At 46.7% G+C, this 24,439-nt stretch overlaps 1 protein-coding gene across 3 annotated transcripts in view; it reads left to right on the top strand.

Annotated features, from left to right (window-relative positions):
* The first annotated feature begins 12,234 nt into the window (after window positions 1-12,234).
* TRIQK (triple QxxK/R motif containing) overlaps window positions 12,235-24,439 on the top strand; it is a 233,056-nt gene continuing 220,851 nt past the window's right edge. For 2 of the 3 annotated variants that reach the window (XM_069731613.1, XM_069731614.1), the window contains exon 1: window positions 12,305-12,441. The gene's annotated coding sequence lies outside the window, so the exon portion shown is untranslated. Of the gene's footprint in view, window positions 12,442-24,439 lie in introns of all 3 variants that reach the window. The other variant, XM_069731615.1, reaches the window with a different exon arrangement.

Genomic DNA, 24,439 nt, shown 5'->3' with positions numbered 1-24,439 from the left:
AACCCTAACGATAATCCCAACCCTTACTCCAAAACAACCCTAATGTCAACCCTAACCATAACCCTAATCAAAACCCTAAATCCAACACACCCCTAATCCTAATCTCAACACTAACCTCAAACCTAACCCTAATCCCAATACACCCCTAATCACAACCCTAACCTTAACCCTAATCCCAAACCTAACCCTAATCCCAAGCGTAACCCTAATGCCAACCCTAACCCTAATACCAACCCTAATCCAAACCCTAACCCTAATCCCAGCTCTAACCCTAACTTTAGCCCCAACCCTAGCCCTAACTTTAGCCCCAACCCTAACCCTAGCCCTAAGGCTACTTTCACACTTGCGTCGTTTGGCATCCGTCGCAATCCGTCGTTTTGGACAAGAAACGGATCCTGCAAATGTGCCCGCAGGATGCGTTTTTTGCCCATAGACTTGTATTGCCGACGGATCGTGACGGATGGCCACACGTCGCGTCCGTCGTGCACTGGATCAGTTGTGTTTTGGCGGATCGTCGGCACAAAAAAACGTTCAATGAAACGTTTTTTTGTATGTCGCATCCGCCATTTCTGACCGCGCATGCGTGGCCGTAACTCCGCCCCCTCCTCCCCGGGACATAGATTGGGCAGCAGATGCGTTGAAAAACTACAGCTGCTGCCCACGTTGTGCACAATTTTCACAACATGCGTCGGTATGTCGGGCAGATGCATTGCGACGGCCCCGTACCGACGTAAGTGTGAAAGAAGCCTAACCCTAAATTTAGCCCCAACCCTAACCCTAAATTTAGCCCCAACCCTAACCCTAAATTTAGCCCCAACCCTAGCCCTAACCCTACCCTTACCCCTAACCCTACCCCTAATTTTAGCCCCAACTGCTGTTCTCCTGCCGGCCGGCAGTTGGAGACAGATGGCGGGCGCACTGCGCATGCGCCCGCCATTTTCTTCTGCCGGCGGCCAGGAGGAGCAGCAAGAGGATCCAGGGACACAGGTGAGTATTGTAGGGTCCCCGAATCCCCCTATTTCTCTGTCCTCTGATGTGCGATCACATCAGAGGACAGAGAATTACACTTTACTTTTTTTTTTTTTTTTGCGGTCGCCGGTAAACAGTTAATTACCGGCGATCGCAAAACAGAGGTCGGTAAAACCGACCCCGATCATGCTCTTTGGGGTCTCGGCTACCCCCGGCAGCCGAAACCCCAAAGATTCTCGCGGGGCCGGCCGGCGGGCGCACTGCGCATGCGCCCGCCATTTTTAAGATGGCGGCGCCCACCGGGAGCCACGAGGAGCATCGGGGGAGCTAGGTGAGTATTGGGGGGCCACCTGGGACCCCTTTTCTCTGTCCTCCGATGTGCGATCACATCGGAGGACAGAGAAATTAAAAAGAGATCGCGTTTTTTTTTTGTTTTGTTTTTTGCGGTCGCCGGTAAACGGTTAATTACCGGCGATCGCAAATGCGGGGTGGGTTAAAACCCCCCCGAATCATGTTCTCTGGGGTCTCGGCTACCCCCGGCAGCCGAGACCCCAGAGAAAATCGGCCTCAGGGGGGCGCTATTCACTTTTTCCACAGCGCCGTTAATTAACGGCGCTGTGGTTTAAGTACCCTTAGCGACCGCCATTAAAAGGCGTATCGGCGGTCGCTAAGGGGTTAAAATACTTTGTAATAATGTGTTTTTTTTTAAAAAAAAATTCATACTATTGGATTAATAATGGATAGGTGTCATAATTGACGCCTCTCCATTATTAATCTGGCTTAATGTCACCTTACAATAGCAAGGTGACATTAACCCTTCCTTACCCCATATCCCACCGCTACACGGGAGTGGGAAGACAGTGGCCAGGTCCCAGAATAGGCGCATCTTCCAGATGTGCCTTTTCTGGGGTGGCTGGGGGCAGATGTTTTTAGCCAGGGGGGACCAATAACCTTGGACCCTCTCCACGCTATTAATATCTGCCCTCAGTCACTGGCTTTCCCACTCTGGCAGAGAAAATTGCGCGGGAGCCCACGCCAATTTTTTCCGCGATTTAACCCTTTATTTTAATAGCTAGAGCCACCAAATTTAACATACAGACACTTCTTCCATTACTAAAGAGAAATATGTAATAAAAGAAGGGATATGAGATGGTTTACTGTATGTAAACCATGTCTCATATCATGTCGGGTTTGTGAAGGAGATAGGAAAAGCCGGCATCTGAATTACCGGCTTTTCTGCTATCTAGCTCTGTATGATACATTAATATATATATATAGTAAGATTGCTCACACTAAGTGTATTGGGGGACACTCGCTTGGCACGGGATTAACGTAGTCAGGCACGATTTTCTAACACAAAACAGTCCATGCGGTTTATTAAAGTGTCATAAACCGGGTTATGCACAGTTCATATTATACATTCCATAGAACACAATAGGCACCAACTGGTGATATTAACTTGCAGCTTTGTCTTAACACTTCATTTACGGTTTTGACTCACATTTACGGCTTTGTCTCACAGACACTAAACATGCTGGACCTCTCACTTCGCCCAGTTACCATGGGTGTCTGTACGCTGTACACTTCACCAATGTCCCAAGTCACATACAGCGCATATGACACTGGGTCGCGGTCTCTAAACACGCTGAACCTCACTCCGTTCAGTCATCGTGGGAGACCACACAGTTCATGGAACGTCACAAGCACCAACAGTCAATGGTACTTTATGGGAGCTCCTGCTCCACCTGCCGACTCCTCGTCAGTCCACTCCTCCGGGAAAGCTGCCTCACAGGGATCACCAACTTGCCTGGGCGGCATATCTTAGTCAGTCCAGACCCACCGAAGGACGGTAGCTTCCCCCAACATAGACCATCCAGAACCACAGTCACTGTCTGCTATTCAGGGATCCGGTTCTACTCCCAGAACCTCCCAACACTCCAGCATGTGTTCTTCAGGAAGCCTCCTTTTCACATGAACCGCACATGTGACCTGTCCAGGTGCTATTCAGGATCTCGTCCAACACCCCAGGCCACTAGCAAGTCCAGAGTCCCACCATGTGCTATTCAGAACTCCTACTCCCAGGAAATTCAACACAGGTTGTTCAGTGTGCTATTCAGGACTCCTACTCCCAGGAAATCCAACACACCCAGGCCACCAGGTCCAAAGCCCCACCATGTGCTATTCAGGACTCCTACTCCCAGGAAATCAAACACAGATGGTGCAGTGTGCTATTCAGGGATCCGGTCCTACTCCCAGGACTTCCCAACACACAGACGCTCTCCAGGACCTTCCACTGGAACCACAAGGGGACATGTGACCCACACCCTGGTCACATTATATACCCTTAACCACTCCCCTGGATGGGAGTGTGGATGTGTGGCTAGTTTGTCCCGCCCATCTCACACAACTAGCCTAGTAAGTCTCCCTTACAGCTACACCATACATATACACACTTGAGGGACTACAGGTCCCAGAACAACAACAACATTGCATCAGACTTACTACGCAGACTCCCTCTGCGACACATATCGGCCATTCACAACACAGCCAGTCACTGTTTCACCACGATTATCACAATAGATATGCCTCCATGCACATCCCAAAGAGCACTCACAGCGCCCCCTAGCTGTCACAGGGGTCACTGCATCACAATATATATATATATACAGTATATATGTTTTTACGATTATTTGAGCCCATGGATCCATTGTATGTCCGTATTGCAAGCCTGCGAGAAAATCTCGCAGTACGGATGCCATACGGATTACATACGGATGATGCCATGCGCAAAATACGCTGACACACCCTGCCTGCGGATGACATACGGATCACTATTTTGGGGACTTTTCTGCGTATTACGGACGTAAATAACGGACCGTATTTTCATACGCTGAGTGTGGCGCCGGCCGAAGACTTTAAGGTTGGACTTCAGAAAGGCAGATTTTAAAAGACTCAGAAAGCAGGTAGAATAGGTCCAATGGCTGGATGTTCTAAAGCAGGGGTCCCCAACTCCAGTCCTCAAGGCCCACCAACAGGTCATGTTTTCAGGATTTCCTTAGTATTGCCCAGGTGATAATTGCATTACCTGTGCAAAACAAAGGAAAACCTGAAAACATGATCTGTTGGTGGGCCTTGAGGACTGGAGTTGGGGAACTCTGTTCTAAAGGACAGAAATGTCCAAGAAGGAAGGGAGATTTTGCTAAATGAAATTCTCACTGCACAATTGGTAACAATCCCAAAAAAGGAAGAATTTAAAGCATTTAAAGAGACCAGGAAGAGTGAACTCAGAACTTAATCACTTGTTTAAAATGAGAAAACTAATGTACAGGATGGGCCATTTATATGGATACACCTAAATAAAATGGGAATGGTTGGTGATATCAAGTTCCTGTTTGTGGCACATTAGAATATGGGAGGGGGAAAACTTTTCAAGATGGGTAGTGACATTTTGAAGCTGGCCATTTTGGATCCAACTATTTTTTTTTAATGGGAAAAGGGTCATGTGACACATCAAACTTTTTGAGAATTTAACAAGAAAAACAATGGTGTGCTTGGTTTTAAAGTAACTTTATTCTTTCATGAGTTATTTACAAGTTTATGACCAATATGTTCAAAGTGCTGCCCATTGTGTTGGATTATCAATGCAACCCTCTTCTCTCACTCTTGACACACTGATAGCAACACTGCAGCAGAAATGCTAGGACAGGCTTCCAGTAACCGTTGTTTCAGATGCTGCACATCTCATATCTTCACAGCATAGACAATTGCCTTCAGATGACCCCAAAGATAAAAGTCAAAGGGGGTCAGATTGGGAGACCTGGTGGCCATTAAACTGGCCCCCGATGACCAATCCACTTTCCAGGAAATAGTTCATGTAGGATTGCTCAGACATGACACCCATAATGTGATGGTGCACCATCTTGCTGGAAAAACTCAGGGAACGTGCCATCTTCAGTGCATAAAGTGGGCAACCTATTATCATGATGGTCGTTGTGGGCCAGTTGAATGGCCACAAAGGTCTCCAGACTCACAGACTGAACATGAGTCAACAGTGTGATGCAGCAGCAAAAAAGGCAAACACAGTTCTAGGATGTAATAAGAGAAGCATAGGATCTAGATCATGTGAGGTAATTATCCCCCTCTACTTCTCCTTGGTCAGGCCTCATCTGGAATATTGTGTCCAGTTCTGGGCACCACATTTTAAAAAAGACATTAAAAAACTGGAGAAGAGCTTCCAGATTGCTAAGCGGACTGCAAAGTATGTCCGACGAGGAAAGGTTAAAGTATCAGGGAATGTTTAGCTTGCAAAAATGAAGGCTAAGTAGAGACTTCATAGTGGTGTACAATGTCACAGTGTAGAGGGCTCATCCTTATTCTCATTTGCACATGGAAACATGAGAATCAATGAAATGAAACTGAAAGAGAGAAGATAAAAATTAGATATTAGAAAAAAAAGTTTTGACAGTGAGGGTGATCAATGAGTGGAACAGGCTGCCACGAGAGGTGGTGAGTTCTCCATCAATGGAAGACTTCAAACAGAGGTGAGACAGACATCTGTCTGAGATGGTTTAGTGAATCCTGCACTGCAATGAGCAGGGGGTTGGACACGATGACCCTGGAGGTTCCTTCCAACTCTAGCATTCAATGATTCTATGATGAGTCATGGCTAGTCTTCCAGCATGACAATGACTCAAAACACACAGCCAGGGCAACTAAGGTGTGGCTCCGTAAGACGCATTCCAAAGTCCTGGAGCGGCCTAGCCAGTCTCCAGATCTCAACCCAATAGAAAACCTTTGGAGAGAGGTGAAACTAAATGTTGCCCAGTGACAGCCCCAATACCTGAAAGATCTGGAGGTAGATCTGTATGGAGGAGTGGGCCAAAATCCCTGCTGCTGTGTGCGCAAACTTGGTTAAGAACTACAGAAAATGTCTGATGTCTGTAATTGCATTCAAAGGTTTCTGTACCAAACATTAAGCTCTGTTTTTCTATTGTATTAAATACTTCTTTTGAGCAATAAAATGCAAATTAATTAAGTAAAAATTATAAAATCTGATTTTCTGGATTTTTTAATCGTAGTTACAGTTGAAGTGTACCTACGATATAAAATGACAGACCTCGCCATTCCTTGTAGATGGGAAAACTTGCAAAATCGACAGTGCATCAAATACCTATTTCCCTCACTGTATATATATATATATATATATATACAGTGGGGCAAAAAAGTATTTAGTCAGTCAGCAATAGTGCAAGTTCCACCACTTAAAAAGATGAGAGGCGTCTGTAATTTACATCATAGGTAGACCTCAACTATGGGAGACAAACTGAGAAAAAAAAATCCAGAAAATCACATTGTCTGTTTTTTTAACAATTTATTTGCATATTATGGTGGAAAATAAGTATTTGGTCAGAAACAAACAATCAAGATTTCTGGCTCTCACAGACCTGTAACTTCTTCTTTAAGAGTCTCCTCTTTCCTCCACTCATTACCTGTAGTAATGGCACCTGTTTAAACTTGTTATCAGTATAAAAAGACACCTGTGCACACCCTCAAACAGTCTGACTCCAAACTCCACTATGGTGAAGACCAAAGAGCTGTCAAAGGACACCAGAAACAAAATTGTAGCCCTGCACCAGGCTGGGAAGACTGAATCTGCAATAGCCAACCAGCTTGGAGTGAAGAAATCAACAGTGGGAGCAATAATTAGAAAATGGAAGACATACAAGACCACTGATAATCTCCCTCGATCTGGGGCTCCACGCAAAATCCCACCCCGTGGGGTCAGAATGATCACAAGAATGGTGAGCAAAAATCCCAGAACCACGCGGGGGGACCTAGTGAATGAACTGCAGAGAGCTGGGACCAATGTAACAAGGCCTACCATAAGTAACACACTACGCCACCATGGACTCAGATCCTGCAGTGCCAGACGTGTCCCACTGCTTAAGCCAGTACATGTCCGGGCCCGTCTGAAGTTTGCTAGAGAGCATTTGGATGATCCAGAGGAGTTTTGGGAGAATGTCCTATGGTCTGATGAAACCAAACTGGACCTGTTTGGTAGAAACACAACTTGTCGTGTTTGGAGGAAAAAGAATACTGAGTTGCATCCATCAAACACCATACCTACTGTAAAGCATGGTGGTGGAAACATCATGCTTTGGGGCTGTTTCTCTGCAAAGGGGCCAGGACGACTGATCCGGGTACATGAAAGAATGAATGGGGCCATGTATCGTGAGATTTTGAGTGCAAACCTCCTTCCATCAGCAAGGGCATTGAAGATGAAACGTGGCTGGGTCTTTCAACATGACAATGATCCAAAGCACACCGCCAGGGCAACGAAGGAGTGGCTTCGTAAGAAGCATTTCAAGGTCCTGGAGTGGCCTAGCCAGTCTCCAGATCTCAACCCTATAGAAAACCTTTGGAGGGAGTTGAAAGTCCGTGCTGCCAAGCGAAAAGCCAAAAACATCACTGCTCTAGAGGAGATCTGCATGGAGGAATGGGCCAACATACCAACAACAGTGTGTGGCAACCTTGTGAAGACTTACAGAAAACGTTTGACCTCTGTCATTGCCAACAAAAAATATATTACAAAGTATTGAGATGAAATTTTGTTTCTGACCAAATACTTATTTTCCACCATAATATGCAAATAAATTGTTAAAAAAAAACAGACAATGTGATTTTCTGGATTTTTTTTTCTCAGTTTGTCTCCCATAGTTGAGGTCTACCTATGATGTAAATTACAGACGCCTCTCATCTTTTTAAGTGGTGGAACTTGCACTATTGCTGACTGACTAAATACTTTTTTGCCCCACTGTATATATATATATATATATATATATCAGAGAATAGTGCATATATTTGTGAAATCACAAATACAAATGACTGTACATAGTATCTTAAAGGGAACCTGTCACCCCGTTTTTTGAGATTGAGCTATAAATACTGTTAAATAGGGCCTGCGCTGTGTGTTCCTATAGTGTATGTAGTGTACCCCGATTCCCCATGTATGCTGAGAAATAACTTACCAAAGTCGCCGTTTTCGCCTGTCAATCAGGCTGGTCAGGTCGGGAGGGCGTGGTGACATCGCTGGTTCTTCCTCAGCTTTACGTTGGTGGCGTAGTGGCGTAGTGGTGAACAAGCAGCGCGCGATCTGCGCTGTAATCCCTTGCATCGGTGGGGGCGGCCATCTTCCTGGGGCCGCGCGTGCGCAGATCGAGTGCTCTGCTGCACGGGGCTTCAGGAAAATGGCCGCGGGATGCCGCGCGTGCGCATTAGAGATCGCGGTGGCCATTTTCCCAAAGCCGAGTTTGCATCTCGGCTTTGGGAAAATGGCCGCCGCGATCTCTAATGCGCACGCGCGGCATCCCGCGGCCATTTTCCTGAAGCCCCGTGCAGCAGAGCACTCGATCTGCGCACGCGCGGCCCCAGGAAGATGGCCGCCCCCACCGATGCAAGGGATTACAGCGCAGATCGCGCGCTGCTTGTTCACCACTACGCCACTACGCCACCAACGTAAAGCTGAGGAAGAACCAGCGATGTCACCACGCCCTCCCGACCTGACCAGCCTGATTGACAGGCTAAAACGGCGACTTTGGTAAGTTATTTCTCAGCATACATGGGGAATCGGGGTACACTACATACACTATAGGAACACACAGCGCAGGCCCTATTTAACAGTATTTATAGCTCAATCTCAAAAAACGGGGGTGACAGGTTCCCTTTAAGTTTTCAGTGAATACTATATACATGAAACAAGATCTTACACAAAAATAAAGATAATAGAGGCAATACTTGAGCGGTTAATGCAGCTATAATTTACATATCACTGATCAAAACATAGTTGACGCTGACTGCAACTTTGCTATGAGAGTGGATTTAAAAATCACGCTAATATTATACTAATTTGCTGCTTGTAAAGAGGAAGGTTTTCACAGCAAAAGGAAGAATGAAGTAGAAAGGCGACTCTTCTAGTTTATGTCACGTCACCCCGGTGATCAGCACTTTGAAAACTAAACTTGAACAATTCTTTAAGAACCTACATTTTTGTGTCTGTGCTAAGCTTTTGCACCTTAGCATTCATACACACAGGAGTATTTCACATTCCAAAGTTCTCCGCTTGATTGTTAGTGCAAACATATAACTGGCAAAGCATTGTGCTGATGTGGCACAAGTGTCCACAGCTATCGGGTGACCGGCAGAGCATTAGCAAGGCCCCAATCACACGTTAGTGAATTTCCTCATATGCAAAAAAAAACAAACAGTCCGATCGTCCTCAATGTTTTGGATTAGAGTTTTGGGTCAGTTTTTACTATCAGTGATTGTCTCACATGAAAAAATAAATGACAAAGCTTCTCCCAGCCATTACAGTGTTAATCATGGACAACACACGGATTTTCACGGACACATAGGGCCCGATTCTTCAAAGCTTTTTCTGTAATATTTTGCCATAAAAAGTTTGAAAAGTCACATAACTTTGGCGCAAACGGCACTAAAACTATGCGACTTTTGGTTTCCTAACCTAACCTTTTTTTCCCCAGCTCTGACAGGGTGGGACAGGGGCATGGAGACTTCCGCTTGTCAAATTCATGATGGGCAGCGGCGTTCGCTACGCCACAAATCTAAGGGTACCGTCACACAGTGCAATTTTGATCGCTACGACGGCACGATTCGTGACGTTCGAGCAATATAGTTACGAGATCGCAGTGTCTGACACGCTCCTGCGATCAGGGACCCCGCTGAGAATCGTACGTCGTAGCAGATCGTTTGAAACTTTCTTTCGTCGTCTAGTGTCCCGCTGTGGCGGCATGATTGCATGGTGTAACATATATCGTATACGATGTGCGCATAGTAACCAACGGCTTCTACATCGCACATACATCATGAAATTATCGCTCCAGCATCGTAGATTGCAAAGTGTGACAGCAGTCTACGACGCTGGAGCGATATTGTTACGACGCTGGAGCGTCACGGATCGTACCGTCGTAGCGATGAAAATTGCACTGTGTGACGGTACCCTTACAGCAGGGGGTAGATTAGGAGTTCTGGTGAGATGCAGAAGTGCACGCCACTCGTCCTAAGCTCCTGATTCATGGAGACCACTGCGCCTTCTCAGTAATCAGGAGCATCTGGCTCCAACACATCTGCTCAACTCCGGCGTCAACATTGTCGGTCTTGATAAATCTGGCACAGACTTGTATCGGCAATTTTGATCTGTGACTTGGATGAAAAATGAAGATCACTAGATTTTTAATTCTTAGTTTTGCAACTTTTGAAGATTTCACTGTATTTTCACCCAGCATTGACAAAGTGGGCAGAGCTTGGGTGGGAGAGGGGCATGACAACCTCCGATCATCAAATTCATTAAGACTGGCGGCATTCCTCATGCCACAAATCTTACTCCAGTCTTGGACTGAAGTAAGATATGCAGCGAGGTGAACCCAGAGGCAAACACCACTTTTCAGATAGCTGACCGCCAATATGTCTTTTTACTGACCTGAGATATAGGAGAATAGCCTCCCCCCACAGGTGACAATTCAGCAGTCGGCTGTACACTATTGCATGTCGTGAATGAACCCTTGCTTGCATGTCGCGAATGAGGCCGTGCTTGCATATTGTGAATGAGCCCTTGCTTGCATGTCGTGAATGAGGCCGTGCTTGCATATTGTGAATGAGCCCTTGCTTGCATGTCGTGAATGAGGCCGTGCTTGCATGTCGTGAATGAGGCCGTGCTTGCATGTGGTGAATGAGGCCGTGCTTGCATGTGGTGAATGAGGCCGTGCTTGCATGTCGTGAATGAGGCCATGCTTGCATGTCGTGAATGAACCCTTGCTTGCATGTCGTGAATGAGGCCGTGCTTGCATGTCGTGAATGAGGCCGTGCTTGCATGTCGTGAATGAGGCCGTGCTTGCATGTGGTGAATGAGGCAGTGCTTGCATGTCGTGAATGAACCCGTGCTTGCATGTCGTGAATGAGGCCGTGCTTGCTTGTGGTGAATGAGGCCGTGCTTGCATGTCGTGAATGAACCCTTGCTTGCATGTCGTGAATGAGGCCGTGCTTGCATGTCGTGAATGAGGCCGTGCTTGCATGTGCTGAATGAGGCCGTGCTTGCATGTGGTGAATGAGGCCGTGCTTGCATGTCGTGAATGAGGCCGTGCTTGCATGTGGTGAATGAGGCCGTGCTTGCATGTCGTGAATGAACCCTTGCTTGCATGTCGTGAATGAGGCCATGCTTGCATGTGGTGAATGAGGCCGTGCTTGCATGTGGTGAATGAGGCCGTGCTTGCATGTGGTGAATGAGGCCGTGCTTGCATGTGGTGAATGAGGCCATGCTTGCATGTCGTGAATGAACCCTTGCTTGCATGTCGTGAATGAGGCCGTGCTTGCATGTCGTGAATGAGGCCGTGCTTGCAGGTCGTGAATGAGGCCGTGCTTGCAGGTGGTGAATGAGGCCGTGCTTGCATGTGGTGAATGAGGCCGTGCTTGCATGTGGTGAATGAGGCCGTGCTTGCATGTCGTGAATGAGGCCGTGCTTGCATGTGGTGAATGAGGCCGTGCTTGCATGTGGTGAATGAGGCCGTGCTTGCATGTGGTGAATGAGGCCGTGCTTGCATGTCGTGAATGAACCCTTGCTTGCATGTCGTGAATGAGGCCGTGCTTGCATGTGGTGAATGAGGCCGTGCTTGCATGTGGTGAATGAGGCCGTGCTTGCATGTCGTGAATGAACCCTTGCTTGCATGTCGTGAATGAGGCCGTGCTTGCATGTCGTGAATGAGGCCGTGCTTGCATGTCGTGAATGAGGCATCGCTTGCATATTGTGAATGAACCCTTGCTTGCATGTGGTGAATGAGGCCGTGCTTGCATGTCGTGAATGAGGCATCGCTTGCATAGTGTGAATGAGCCCTTGCTTGCATGTCGTGGCTGCGGTAACTTACTGCTCATTGACTGTCTACAGCATAATGTAAGAGAATGGGGCCAAACTTCAACCCGCAACGTGGCGCAAGGAGCAAATAGCAAAAAAACGTAAAGCGGTTGTTTTTTTAGGCTGTTGGATGTTACCGGTCGCACTGTGCCCCCATCATCACACTAAGACATAAAGACACGCGTGGCTGCACGGCCTTTCACTCACTAGTCGCCCTACAAGGCTATTACTATGAATACGTGGCTTTGATGGCCGCTGCCCACTACCTGGCCATGACAACTGTGCCCCACACCTGGGCAAATGGCGCAATGTGCAGCAGGTGGTGCAGTGAGTAGGAGCGCGGCAGTATACCATGTCAGCCGTGCTCTGGAGCTGATGTCGGACACTTTCTGCCTGTTGCACACACTTTGGGACGTGGCACTGACAGGGGGAAGACTAAACAGCGGGAGCAGCACGTCAGCACAGGCTGCCACACAGCGAGCGCTCTCCCGCCTTCTGCAGGACGGGATCAGTCAGGAGGAGGAGCGGAGGCTGCACCGACACGGCGCTAGGTAGGCAGCGGCGGCGGCAGCGGCCTGTGCACGGTCCGGGGCTGCACACTGCAGCGGGCGCTCTGCACGGGGGCTCGGGGGTCGTGCAATGCTCTGCAGCAGTGGTGGGGGATGGGGGGAGCACTTCCTGGCTCCTGTGTGTGCAGCGTGGGTCACTGCGGGCTGCTCATTACTGTGCATGGAGTATACTCTGTGCTATTCTGCCTAGTCATTACCTTAGGGTTAGACAATTGCTTAAAGGGTATTTTTGGTTTTGCATTTTCATTATTTTGCTCCCCTTCTTCACAGAGCCATAACTTTTTTATTTTTTGGTCAAAATTGCCATGTGAGGGCTTATTTTTTTTTGCGGAACGGGTTGTACTTTTGAACGACACCATTGGTTTTACCATGTCGTGTAACAGAAAACGGGAAAACAATCCCAAGTGAGGTGAAACTGCAAAACAAAGTGCAATCCAACCCTTGATTTCTGTTTGGCTTTTTTGCTAGGTTCACTAAATGGTCAAACTGACCTGCCATTAAGATTCTCCAGGTCCGTACGAGTTCATAGACACCAGACATGTCTAGGTTCTTTTCTAAGTGGTGAAAAAACATTCCAAAGTTTGTAAAAAAAAAAAAAGCCATTTTCCGAGACCTGTAGCGTCTCCATTTTTCGGAAACGGGGGTCGGGTGAGGACTTATTTTTTGCGTACCGAGCTGACGTTTTAAAGGAAACCATTTTGGTGCAGATATGTTATTATGTCTGGTGTTATAGGCACTGAATATAGAAGGGAAAAAAGGTTCGAGGCTGGTGTCACATGGCAGCCTGGAATCTACATCCTGCCGGAGTAAGGCTAGGTTCACATTGTGTTAGTGGGTGTCCGCTAACAGAATCCGTTACATGGCGAAATTGGCGCAATTAATGTAACGGATCCGTTAGCACACCCATTGACTGCAATGTGCTAACGGATCGCTAACGCATCGCTAACGTATGCCAAAATTGCATACGTTAGCGATCCGTTAGCACATTGCAGTCAATAGGTGCGCTAACGGATCCGTTACATAGCGTTAATTGCGCCAATTTCGCCATGTAACGGACTCCGTTAGCGAACACCCACTAACGCAATGTGAACCCAGCCTCAGGGTCCGTTCTTCGCTAGCGCAGATCGGGCATCTGCGCTAGTGGGATTGCCAAACGCAATCCCTTTTTGGACATTGCGTTTGCGCAATCCGTTAGTGCAATTCGTTTAGCGGATACGCTAACGCAATGTGAACCTAGCCTAAGGGGCGCGTGCTTCACCATGCACTTCTGCCCCACATTACTGGTTTTGGCTGCACTGTACGTGTGGCAGGAGGTCTTGTCCAGTCTGTTGACCCCCGACCTCCTTATTTTTTTACAAAAAAAAAAAAACCTAAACAAACCTCAAATTGCAAAATCTAATTGTTTATGCCAGAAAAGTGTCATAGCATGAAACGACCTCCCCGTAAGGCCTCATTCACACCTCAGTGTTTGTAGCCAGTGGAAGTGGAACAATCAGAGGAAAAGCTATAACTGAAGGCTTCCTCTATCCGGAGCTTTGGAGACACTCCTGTGTTTGGCTACAAATACTGAGGTGTGAATAAAACCTACAGGCCCCATGTGTGGCCCCGGGTGCCGCCTGTGGCACATGGCATCCATAGATCTACTGATACAATGATCTAAAAACACGTAAAGACATCGACCTTGGTAGAATCACTGTATTTTGGTCACATCACCTCCCCCCAACAACAGAGTAATAAGGATAAAGTCAGATGGAGTTAAGGTACCTTCACACTCAGCGACGCTGCAGCGATACCGACAACGATGTCGATCGCTGCAGCGTCGCTGTTTGGTCACTGGAGAGCTGTCACACAGACAGCTCTCCAGCGACCAACGATCCCGAGGTCCCCGGGTAACCAGGGTAAACATCGGGTTACTAAGCGCAAGGCCGCGCTTAGTAACCCGATGTTTACCCTGGTTACCAGCGTAAAAGTAAAAAATACAAACACTACATACTTACCTACCGCTGTCTGTCCCCGGTGCTCTGCTTCTCTGCACTCCTCCTGCACTGACTGTGAGCACAGCGGCCGGAAAGCAGAGCGGTGACGTCACCGCTGTGCTTTCCGGCTGACCGACGCTCACAGCCAGTGCAGGAGGAGTGCAGAGAAGCAGAGCTCCGGGGACAGACAGCGGTAGGTAAGTATGTAGTGTTTGTTTTTTTACTTTTACGCTGGTAACCAGGGTAAACATCGGGTTACTAAGCGCGGCCCTGCGCTTAGTAACCCGATGTTTACCCTGGTTACCAGTGAAGACATCGCTGGATCGGTGTCACACACGCCGATCCAGCGATGTCTGCAGGGAGTCCAGCGACGAAATAAAGTTCTGGACTTTGTTCAACGACCAACGATCTCCCAGCAGGGGCCTGATCGTTGGTCGCTGTCACACAGAACGATTTCCTTAATGATATCGTTGCTACGTCACAAAAAGCAACGATATCGTTAACGATATCGTTATGTGTGAAGGTACCTTTACCGTATCTTACATAAATCAAATTATTGAAGGGTGAAAAGAACTGCTTACTAGAGAAACCCTTGCTAAAATATAACTTTTAATAAGTTTCAGAATAAAAGCAATTCCAAGTAACCACTCAGTAAAGGTGCAGAAGTGAATAAAAAGCAAAAAGAACAGAAAAAATATATATAGAGAGGGAACTAGCAGCATTTTGGACGCAGCGCACATTCGCTGTGTCCAAACTTCTATTGAACGCAGGTAAATCCACACGTGTTCACTGAACTGTGCAGATTTACCGCATTCAGTACTTTTCTAGTGTTTTAATTTTTTTTGCTCAGACTCTAAGGCTGGGTTCACATTGCATTAACAGCAGCCCGTTCAACACATGCGTTAACGGGCTGCTGTTAGCGCGATGACAAATCAGCACTTGCGTTATCGCAGATAGAGCTAGCAGATGCTCTATCTGTGCTCGCAGTGACGGACCCGGGAACGCTGCAGCCCGCGTCCCGGGGTCCGTCACTCAATGACGGCACATCGCTAGCGCACGCCCATTGTTAGCGCACGCCCATTGTTGGACGTGTGCTAGCGATGCGTTAATGGACTACGTTACACCATGTTATTCCGCGGTGTAGCGCAGTCCATCTAATGGACGCCCATAATGAAGTGTGAACCCAGCCTAATAGAAATTGACATGCTGGGGTCCAGAAAGATGCGCCCACATGTCAGTGTCCACAGGTGACTATACACACGCAGTGGACATGTGATTTCTAGAAATCCCATCTACTATGCTGTAATATCTGGCTGCTGCGGGTTTGACACTGCATAAACACACAGCGTTAAAACCGCTGCAATTCCTGATCGTGGGCACATACCATAACAGTTTATTTATTTTTATATAGAAACGGTATTTGGCCTTGTATAATTTTGGTGCAATACAGATGTCACAAAAGGACACAAGGATGGCAAGGTGGATAAAATATATACAGTATATAAAATATATATATTTATTCGGATTCCCATGACAGCACTAAAAGAGAGGGGATCCGCCCTCCAGGAACAGGAAACCTACAGATACAAAAGGGCGGCACCTCTCCCTATGCATCAGTTGGTTTCCTGTTCCTGAAGGGACAGGATCCTACAGATGAATCTCGTAATGGATCCCAGGCCGGCCGGACCGAATCAGGTAGCGGGGGGGTCTCCTACCTCGGCCGGTGCGGAAGCCCCTGGAAGACGTCACGGTGGTCCTGGCTGGACTGCACGTCAGTGACGTAGACAGCAGGGAGCAGAGTCCGGAGGATTCCTGATCTCCTTCAGCGCCGGCGCCGGTAAGTATAGCGCTCCTTCGGTTCATGTGGTGGTGCAGCGCGGTGGTGAGGTAGCGGTGCCAGGAAGGGAACGCTATCCGGAGCGCTGCTGCGTGCTCTTCGGCGTCCTGCATCGCTCTCAGCGTTAGCTGGAGCGTTTCCGGGTGCAGTGACGTCGAGGGGGCAGAGTCAGCAGGCGCTTCCGGGTCACTGGGGAACTGCGCATGCGCAGTTCATCCAAGATGGCGGCGCCCATTGATCCTGAACGCCGGACTCCTCACACACTGCGCTGACCCCCCAGCTGTAGCCTCATCAGCAGGAACCAATGAGAGTGGCGCCAGGCAGCCTGCTGACCGGATCTGAGGGGGATTTAAGCAGGAGCTGGATTTAGAGCTCTGCCTTTGGTCACATCCACATCATGGAGAGTGATGGTGAGCGGCAGCTTCAGCTGTCGGAGGAGGTGCGACAAAAGCCCACGGAGAAGGAGCATGCCAGGAGTGACCAGTCCAGCCGTAAAAGCTCGTCCAAGCAGGGATCTAGAGCATCGACTGGCAAAGAGCCCCCTCGTGTTCCGGTACCTTTGTTGGCGTACACTGGTAAGAGATCTACGTGAATGCTCACTCAGTGACGCGGGCCCCTTATACTTTGTCATTCTAGGGGAAGAAAAGTGCTAAGTCGAAACATAAGGAGTGTGCCCTGTGTGAAGTCCCGTTACCAGATTCTTATACTAAAAAATTATGCGCCTCCTGTATACAACAGACGGTGAGGTCTACAGGAGTGGAGGGGTTGAGTGACATCAGGCTAGATAGATGGTATCACCCTTATTGTCCTCCCCTAGGTAGCGGAAGAATCTGCTTCTACGGCTAATCTACGTCAGATGATCCGTACAGAAGTAAGGGAATCCCTGCGGTCTATGTCCCAGGCGGGAAGTTCAAAACAGAGAGCCTCGGTGATCTCTGTTTCGTCAGGGGAAGATAAAGAGGAAGGTTCTTATGGCTCAAATCTCTCTTCCTCGTCATCAGAAGAGGAATCTGGCCGATTCTGTCTGCCTCTGGACCGGGTGGATAAATTAGTTAAGTCGGTCAGAGCTACGATGGGCCTAGAAGAACCTAAGACTCAGCTTTCCCGTCAGGAGCTAATGTTCAGTGGCTTGGAACACAAGAAGCGTAGATCCTTCCCGGTGAATGATAAAATTCAAGATCTGATTCTCCGAGAATGGAAGAAACCGGAGAAGAAAGGCTCATTACCACCAGCTTTAAAACGCAGGTATCCCTTTGAGGATACGACTGTGGATACCTGGGACAAGGCCCCTAAATTAGATGCCGCGGTGGCAAAGGCATCAAAGAGAGCCGCGTTACATTTCGAGGACATGGGATCCCTTAAAGACCCTCTTGACAGGAAGGCGGATACCTTCCTTAAAGGTACTTGGGAGATGGCAGCCGGATCCTTGAGACCGGCAGTGGCTGCGACTTGTACAGCCAGATCCCTAATGGTCTGGCTGGAACAGTTGGAATCCCAGCTTAAAGAAGGCGCTTCCAGAAGTTCTATTCTAAGTGCGCTTCCGGTGATTCAAGATGCTGCGGCTTTCCTGTCGGACGCGTCGGTCGATTCGGTCAGAATGGCGGCCAGAGCAGCAGGACTCTCCAACGCGGCTCGTAGAGCCCTGTGGTTGAAGTGTTGGTCGGGTGACATTCAATCAAGGTCCAAATTATGCGCTATTCCATGCAAAGGGGAATATCTCTTTGGGCCAACCTTGGATGAGCTGCTTGAAAAGGCTGGAGATGACAAGAAAAAATTCCCTAGTTTGTCATCAGCCTCTTATCGGCGTTCATTCAACAGGAGGAGATTTGGTCGCGGAAGGAAGCGCGCATCCTCACCCTCTAGAGAGAATTTTAGATGGGAGGATAGACGCAGGAGAGGTACGGGTTACATGTTCCGCCGTTCCTCAAAAGAACGTAAGAAACCGGACCAATGACTAGCAATCCCTGTAGGAGGGAGATTGTCAGCCTTCTCTTCCGCATGGACTAACATCTCAAATTGTGACTGGGTCCGAGGTATTATTTCAGAAGGCCTGAAATTGGAATTTATTCACTGGCCTCGGGATAAGTTTATGCTAACCCCCTTACGTTCCTCCACTATTGAACAGACGGCTTTAGAGGCAGAAGTTGTGAGTTTATGCCTTAAAAACGTGCTGATTGAGGTCCCAGAGTCAGAAAGAGGGAGTGGATTCTACTCTCCTCTATTTCTGATTCAAAAACCGGACAGGTCATTTAGGACTATTATTAACCTTAAATCCCTTAATGAATACCTGGTTAAGGCCACATTTAAAATGGAGTCAATCAGCTCTGCAATAAAAATGTTGTTCAAACACTGCTTCATGGTAGTTGTGGACTTAAAAGATGCGTATTATCATGTTCCTATCCATGAGAACTTTCAGAGGTTTCTACGTGTGGCAGTGTCTATGGGGGGTATTGTTCGACATTTTCAATTTAGAGCCCTTCCCTTCGGCCTCTCAACGTCTCCCCGAGTATTCACTAAAGTTGTTGCGGAGGTCATGGCACACTTACGTGAATTTGATATCCTCATAATCCCTTATCTGGATGATTTCCTGATAGTTGGAAACTCAGCAGACCATTGCCTTGCTCAAGTAAAAACAGCTATGTCTAAACTAGAGCATCTGGGCTGGATTATAAACTATGAAAAATCCCGATTACAACCCCTAAAAACCCAGAGATTTCTAGGGCTGCTGTTAGATTCCGAGTCCCAACAATGCTGTATTCCACCTGATAAACTGCTCCATATCCAACAACAGGTATTAAAAGCAATTAATAAACCAACCATGACTTTTAGACAGGCTATGTCTTTGTTAGGTTCCCTAACTTCCTGTATTCCGGCCGTCCGTTGGGCACAGTTCCACTCCAGACCTTTACAGTTTGACGTACTGAATTATGATAGAGTCTTACAAGGTTCCTTGCAGGGTCAGTTGACGTTGAGTCCAGAGGTTCTGACATCTCTTAGATGGTGGCTGAAGGAAGACAATCTGTCAGCAGGAGTTCCCTGGGTGACTCAAGTGACTCGGGTAATTACGACGGACGCCAGCCCCACGGGGTGGGGGGCACACATGGGTGACGTAGTAGTAGGGTTTATGGGATCCCCAAACATCAGCCTCTTCCAATCAGAGGGAGTTAATGGCAATTGAATTCTCAATTAAAGAACTCCTCGTATATCTACAGGGTCACCATGTCAAAATCCTCTCCGACAACCAGGTGGCAGTGGCCTATGTGAATCACCAGGGTGGAACACGCTCCAAGTCCCTGATGGAAGTAGCGGATCGCCTGCTCCAGACAGCAGAAAACCATTTTCTATCTTTATCCGCAGTTCACATAAGAGGGAGAGAGAATATAAGAGCAGACTTTCTAAGTCGAAGCACCTTAAAACAAGGAGAATGGTCTCTGAACACAAAGATCTTCAACCAGATTGTCCGCATGTGGGGTCATCCAGAAGTGGACTTATTTGCCACCAAGCACAACAGAAAGACGATAAATTTCTGTTCCTTAAATCCCAGGGAATATCCACTGGCAGTGGATGCCTTCCTGGTCCGATGGGATTTCCGATTGGCATATGCGTTCCCCCCGCTCAATCTATTGCCGCTGGTGGTCAGAAAGATAAGGGAGGATCAAGCGAGAGTCATACTGATCGCCCCGTTCTGGCCCAGAAGAGCTTGGTTTTCCTGGTTTAGGACCATGTCCGTGAAAGACCCCTGGGTGCTGCCGGACATTCCGGACTTACTTCATCAAGGTCCGATCAACCATCCACAAGTGAAGGGTCTCCATTTGACGGCATGGTTTTTGAGAGGTCATTGTTAAAAAGCAGAGGTTTTTCTCCAAACCTAATTGATACCCTTATGAAGAGTAGGAAAAACATAACAACTAAGATCTACTCTAGAACTTGGAGGAAGTTTCTGGCCTCTTCAAATTTTAATATTGAAGAGGGTATACCAATCAACCAGATTCTAGAATTCCTGCAGAGGGGGCTAGAGCTAAATCTATCCACAAGTACACTAAAAGTACAAGTATCAGCCCTGGGGGCTCTATTTTCTTGTAACATTGCGGGTAATTATTGGGTATCAAGGTTTATCAAAGCATCTAGTAGATCCAGACCTATATACAGGAATAGGTCAATGCCTTGGGATCTCAATCTAGTCCTTTCAGCCTTGACTAAGGAACCATTTGAGCCCTTACATTCAGCCTCACTTAAATTACTATCCCTCAAAACAGCGTTTTGGTGGCAATTAAATCTGCTCGTAGGGTAGGAGACATACAGGCTCTTTCTAGGCTGTCCCCTTATACAGGATTTCTACAGGACAGAGTAGTCCTCAGACCAGATCCAGCTTATTTACTAAAAGTGGCCTCAGATTTTCACAGATCTCAGGAGATAGTGTTACCGTCATTTCTCCCTAATCCTTCTAATTCCAAAGAGGAGTTACTCCATACATTAGATGTTAGGAGATGTCTATTAGAATATATATCAGTCATTGATGCTTGGAAGAGAGAGGATGCGTTGTTTCTATCCTTCCAAGGTCCCAGGAAAGGTCTTAGAGTTTCAAAGTACACGCTAGCGAAGTGGATTAGGGAGGCTATCTCTCTGGCTTATACTGCAGGTGGAGGTCCAGCTCCGCAGAATCTGAGGGCACATTCCACCCGGGCCATGGCTACATCCTGGGCTGAAAGATCTGGAGTGTCGATCGACCAGATATGTAAGGCAGCTACGTGGTCATCCCCTTCCACCTTTTTCAAGCACTATAGGTTGGACTTGGGGTTCTCTTCTGATCTCACCTTCGGATTAAGGGTGCTGCAGGCTATAGTCCCTCCCTAAGGTAGTTTACATCTCTGTAATTCTCTCGTAGTGCTGTCATGGGAATCCGAATAAAGCATTAAGCTACTTACTGGTAGCGGCATTTTTCGGAGGCCCATGACAGCACCCTTAGTTCCCTCCCTATTCACGTGGGGGTTGCACTTCCTATAGTATATATAATGAGATAGATAGATCTCACGTGTGGTATATAGTTCAATATGATGGATTATTTTTGTACATAAACTGTATATAATGTATATTTGTGTGCTACTAACCGCGGTAGTCCTCTCAGGCTCTGAAATACAACTGATGCATAGGGAGAGGTGCCGCCCTTTTGTATCTGTAGGTTTCCTGTTCCTGGAGGGCGGATCCCCTCTCTCGTAGTGCTGTCATGGGCCTCCGAAAAATGCCGCTACCAGTAAATAGCTTAATGCTTTTGTGGAGCAGCGGTAGCACCCTGTGCAGTGATGAGGCAGTGACCCAGCATAGTTCAACGCAAAAGTGTCTTTAGGCCGGCGTCACACACAGCGTATGAAAATACGGTCCGTATATTACGGCCGTAATACGCTGAAAAGTCCCGAAAATAGTGGTCCGTAGCTCCTCCGTAGGCAGGGTGTTTCAGCGTTTTTTGCGCATGGCATCCTCCGTATGTAATCCGTATGTCATCCGTACTGCGTGTTTTTATCGCAGACTTGCAAAACCGACATATGGCTATACAAGGGATCCATGTGTAAAAAAAAACAAAAAACATATATACTGTATATGTATATATATATATATATATATATATATATATATATATATATATATATATATATATATATATATATATATATATATATATATATATCTATCTCTATCAGTAGACACATATGTATATATATTAATATTTCATCCAGCGCGATATAGCAGAAAGCCGGTAATTCAATTACCGGATTTTGCTTTCTCCTTCCCGACATGATATGAGACATGGTTTACTGTTGTGAATTCTGTTGTCAAGCTCCCTCCTGTGGTCATGAATGGTACTTCTTCTGGTTCTGTCCATGGGCTTCCTCTGGTGGTTGTGAGTGGGGCTGCGGCTTCTGAGTTTCCTTCCACAGGTGACGAGGTTAATTCGTTAGCTGGCTGCTCTATTTAACTCCACTTAAATCATTGCTCCATGCCACCTGTCAATGTTCCAGTATTGGTCTAGTTCGCTCCTGGATCGTTCTTGTGACCTGTCTTCCCAGCAGAAGCTAAGTTCCTGCTTGTTTTTCTTTTGTTTGCTATTTTTCTGTCCAGCGTGCTATTTTGATTTTTGTCTTGCTTACTGGAAGCTCTGGGACGCAGAGGGAGCGCCTCCGCACCGTGAGTCGGTGCGGAGGGTCTTTTTGCGCCCTCTGCGTGGTCTTTGTGTAGTTTTTTGTGCTGACCGCAAAGTTACCTTTCCTATCCTCTGTCTGTTCAGTAAGTCGGGCCTCACTTTGCTAAATCTATTTCATCTATGTGTTTGTAATTTTCATCTTTACTCACTGTCATTATATGTGGGGGGCTGCCTTTTCCTTTTCTCTGAGGCAAGGTAGGCTTTATTTTTCTATCTTTAGGGCTAGCTAGTTCCTTAGGCTGTGACGAGTTGCATAGGGAGCGTTAGGAGCTATCCACGGCTATTTCTAGTGTGTGTGATAGGATTAGGGATTGCGGTCAGCAGAGTTCCCACGTCTCAGAGCTCATCCTATAATATTAGTAACTATCAGGTCATTCCGTGTGCTCTTAACCACCAGGTCCATTGTTGTCCTTACCACCAGGTCATAACAGTTTACATACAGTAAACCATCTCATATCCCCATTTTTTTTGCATATTCCACACTACTAATGTTAGTAGTGTGTCTATGCAAAATTTGGCCGTTCTAGCTAGTAAATTAAAGGGTTAAATGGCGGAAAAAATTGGCGTGGGCTCCCGCACAATTTTCTCCGCCAGAGTAGTAAAGCCAGTGACTGAGGGCAGATATTAATAGCCTGGAGAGGGTCCATGGTTATTGGCCCCCCCTGGCTAAAAACACCTGCCCCCAGCCACCCCAGAAAAGGCACATCTGGAAGATGCGCCTATTCTGGCACTTGGCCACTCTCTTCCCATTCCCGTGTAGCGGTGGGATATGGGGTAATGAAGGGTTAATGCCACCTTGCTATTGTAAGGTGACATTAAGCCAAATTAATAATGGAGAGGCGTCAATTATGACACCTATCCATTATTAATCCAAAACTAGTAAAGGGTTAAAAAAAACACACACATTATTAAAAATTAATTTAATGAAAAAATCACAAAGGTTGTTGTATTAATTTATTCTACTCTCAATCCACTCACTGAAGACCCTCGATCTGTAAATAAAAAAAAAAAAAAAAACCAACAGTATACATACCTTCCGAAGATCTGTCACGTCCAACGATGTAAATCCATCTGAAGGGGTTAAAATATTTTGCAGCCACGAGCTTTGCTAATGCAACGTTGCTCATGTCTGCAAAACCGCGGAGAATGTAGGTAAAGTAGGTCATTGACCTATATTTACCTGCATTTGCGGTGAGGCGCCCTCTGCTGGCTGTTCCTAGATCGTGGCAAAAAACAGGGTGGCAAATGTTAAGGAGCTGAAACTCCTAAACCCTTCATCCAATTTTAATGTGGATACCCTCAAATGAAAGCCGAGAGTCTGAACTTCAACTGCATCTGAATTGTTTTGTTTAAAATTCATTGTGGTAATATCTATAACCAAAATTAGAAAAATGTTGTCTTTGTCCAAATATATATGGACCTAACTGTATATATATATATATATATATATATATATATATGTATATGTCAGTGAGACACATATGTGTTTGTGTATATATATAGAATAGGTTATGTATGTATGTATGTATGTATGTATATATATATATATATATATATATATATACATACATACATACATAACCTATTCTATGTGTACACATTTATTCTGCCTATTCTAATGTAAGCTGTCAGTGTGATTTTACTGTACACCGCACTGAATTGCCGGCTTTTCTCTCTAACACCGCTGCGTATTTCTCGCAAGTCACACTGCTGGTCCGTGTGTAATCCGTATTTTTGGGGCTTCCATAGACTTTTATTGACGTTTTATTTGCGCAATACGGTGACAAACGCAGCTTGCTGCGATTTTCTACGGCTGTAGAAAGCCGTATAATACTGATCAGTTTAATACGGCAGATAGGAGCAGGGGCATAGAGAATAATTGTGCCGTATGTTTTGCGAGTTTTACGGACGTAGTTTCTGCGCTCTTACGTCCGTAAAACTCGCAAGTGTGACGCCGGCCTTAATGTTCAA

This window comes from Ranitomeya imitator, chromosome 6 (assembly GCF_032444005.1).
Source record: "Ranitomeya imitator isolate aRanImi1 chromosome 6, aRanImi1.pri, whole genome shotgun sequence".
Lineage (NCBI taxonomy): Eukaryota > Metazoa > Chordata > Amphibia > Anura > Dendrobatidae > Ranitomeya > Ranitomeya imitator.
This window is presented reverse-complemented; position numbering and strand designations above follow the sequence as displayed.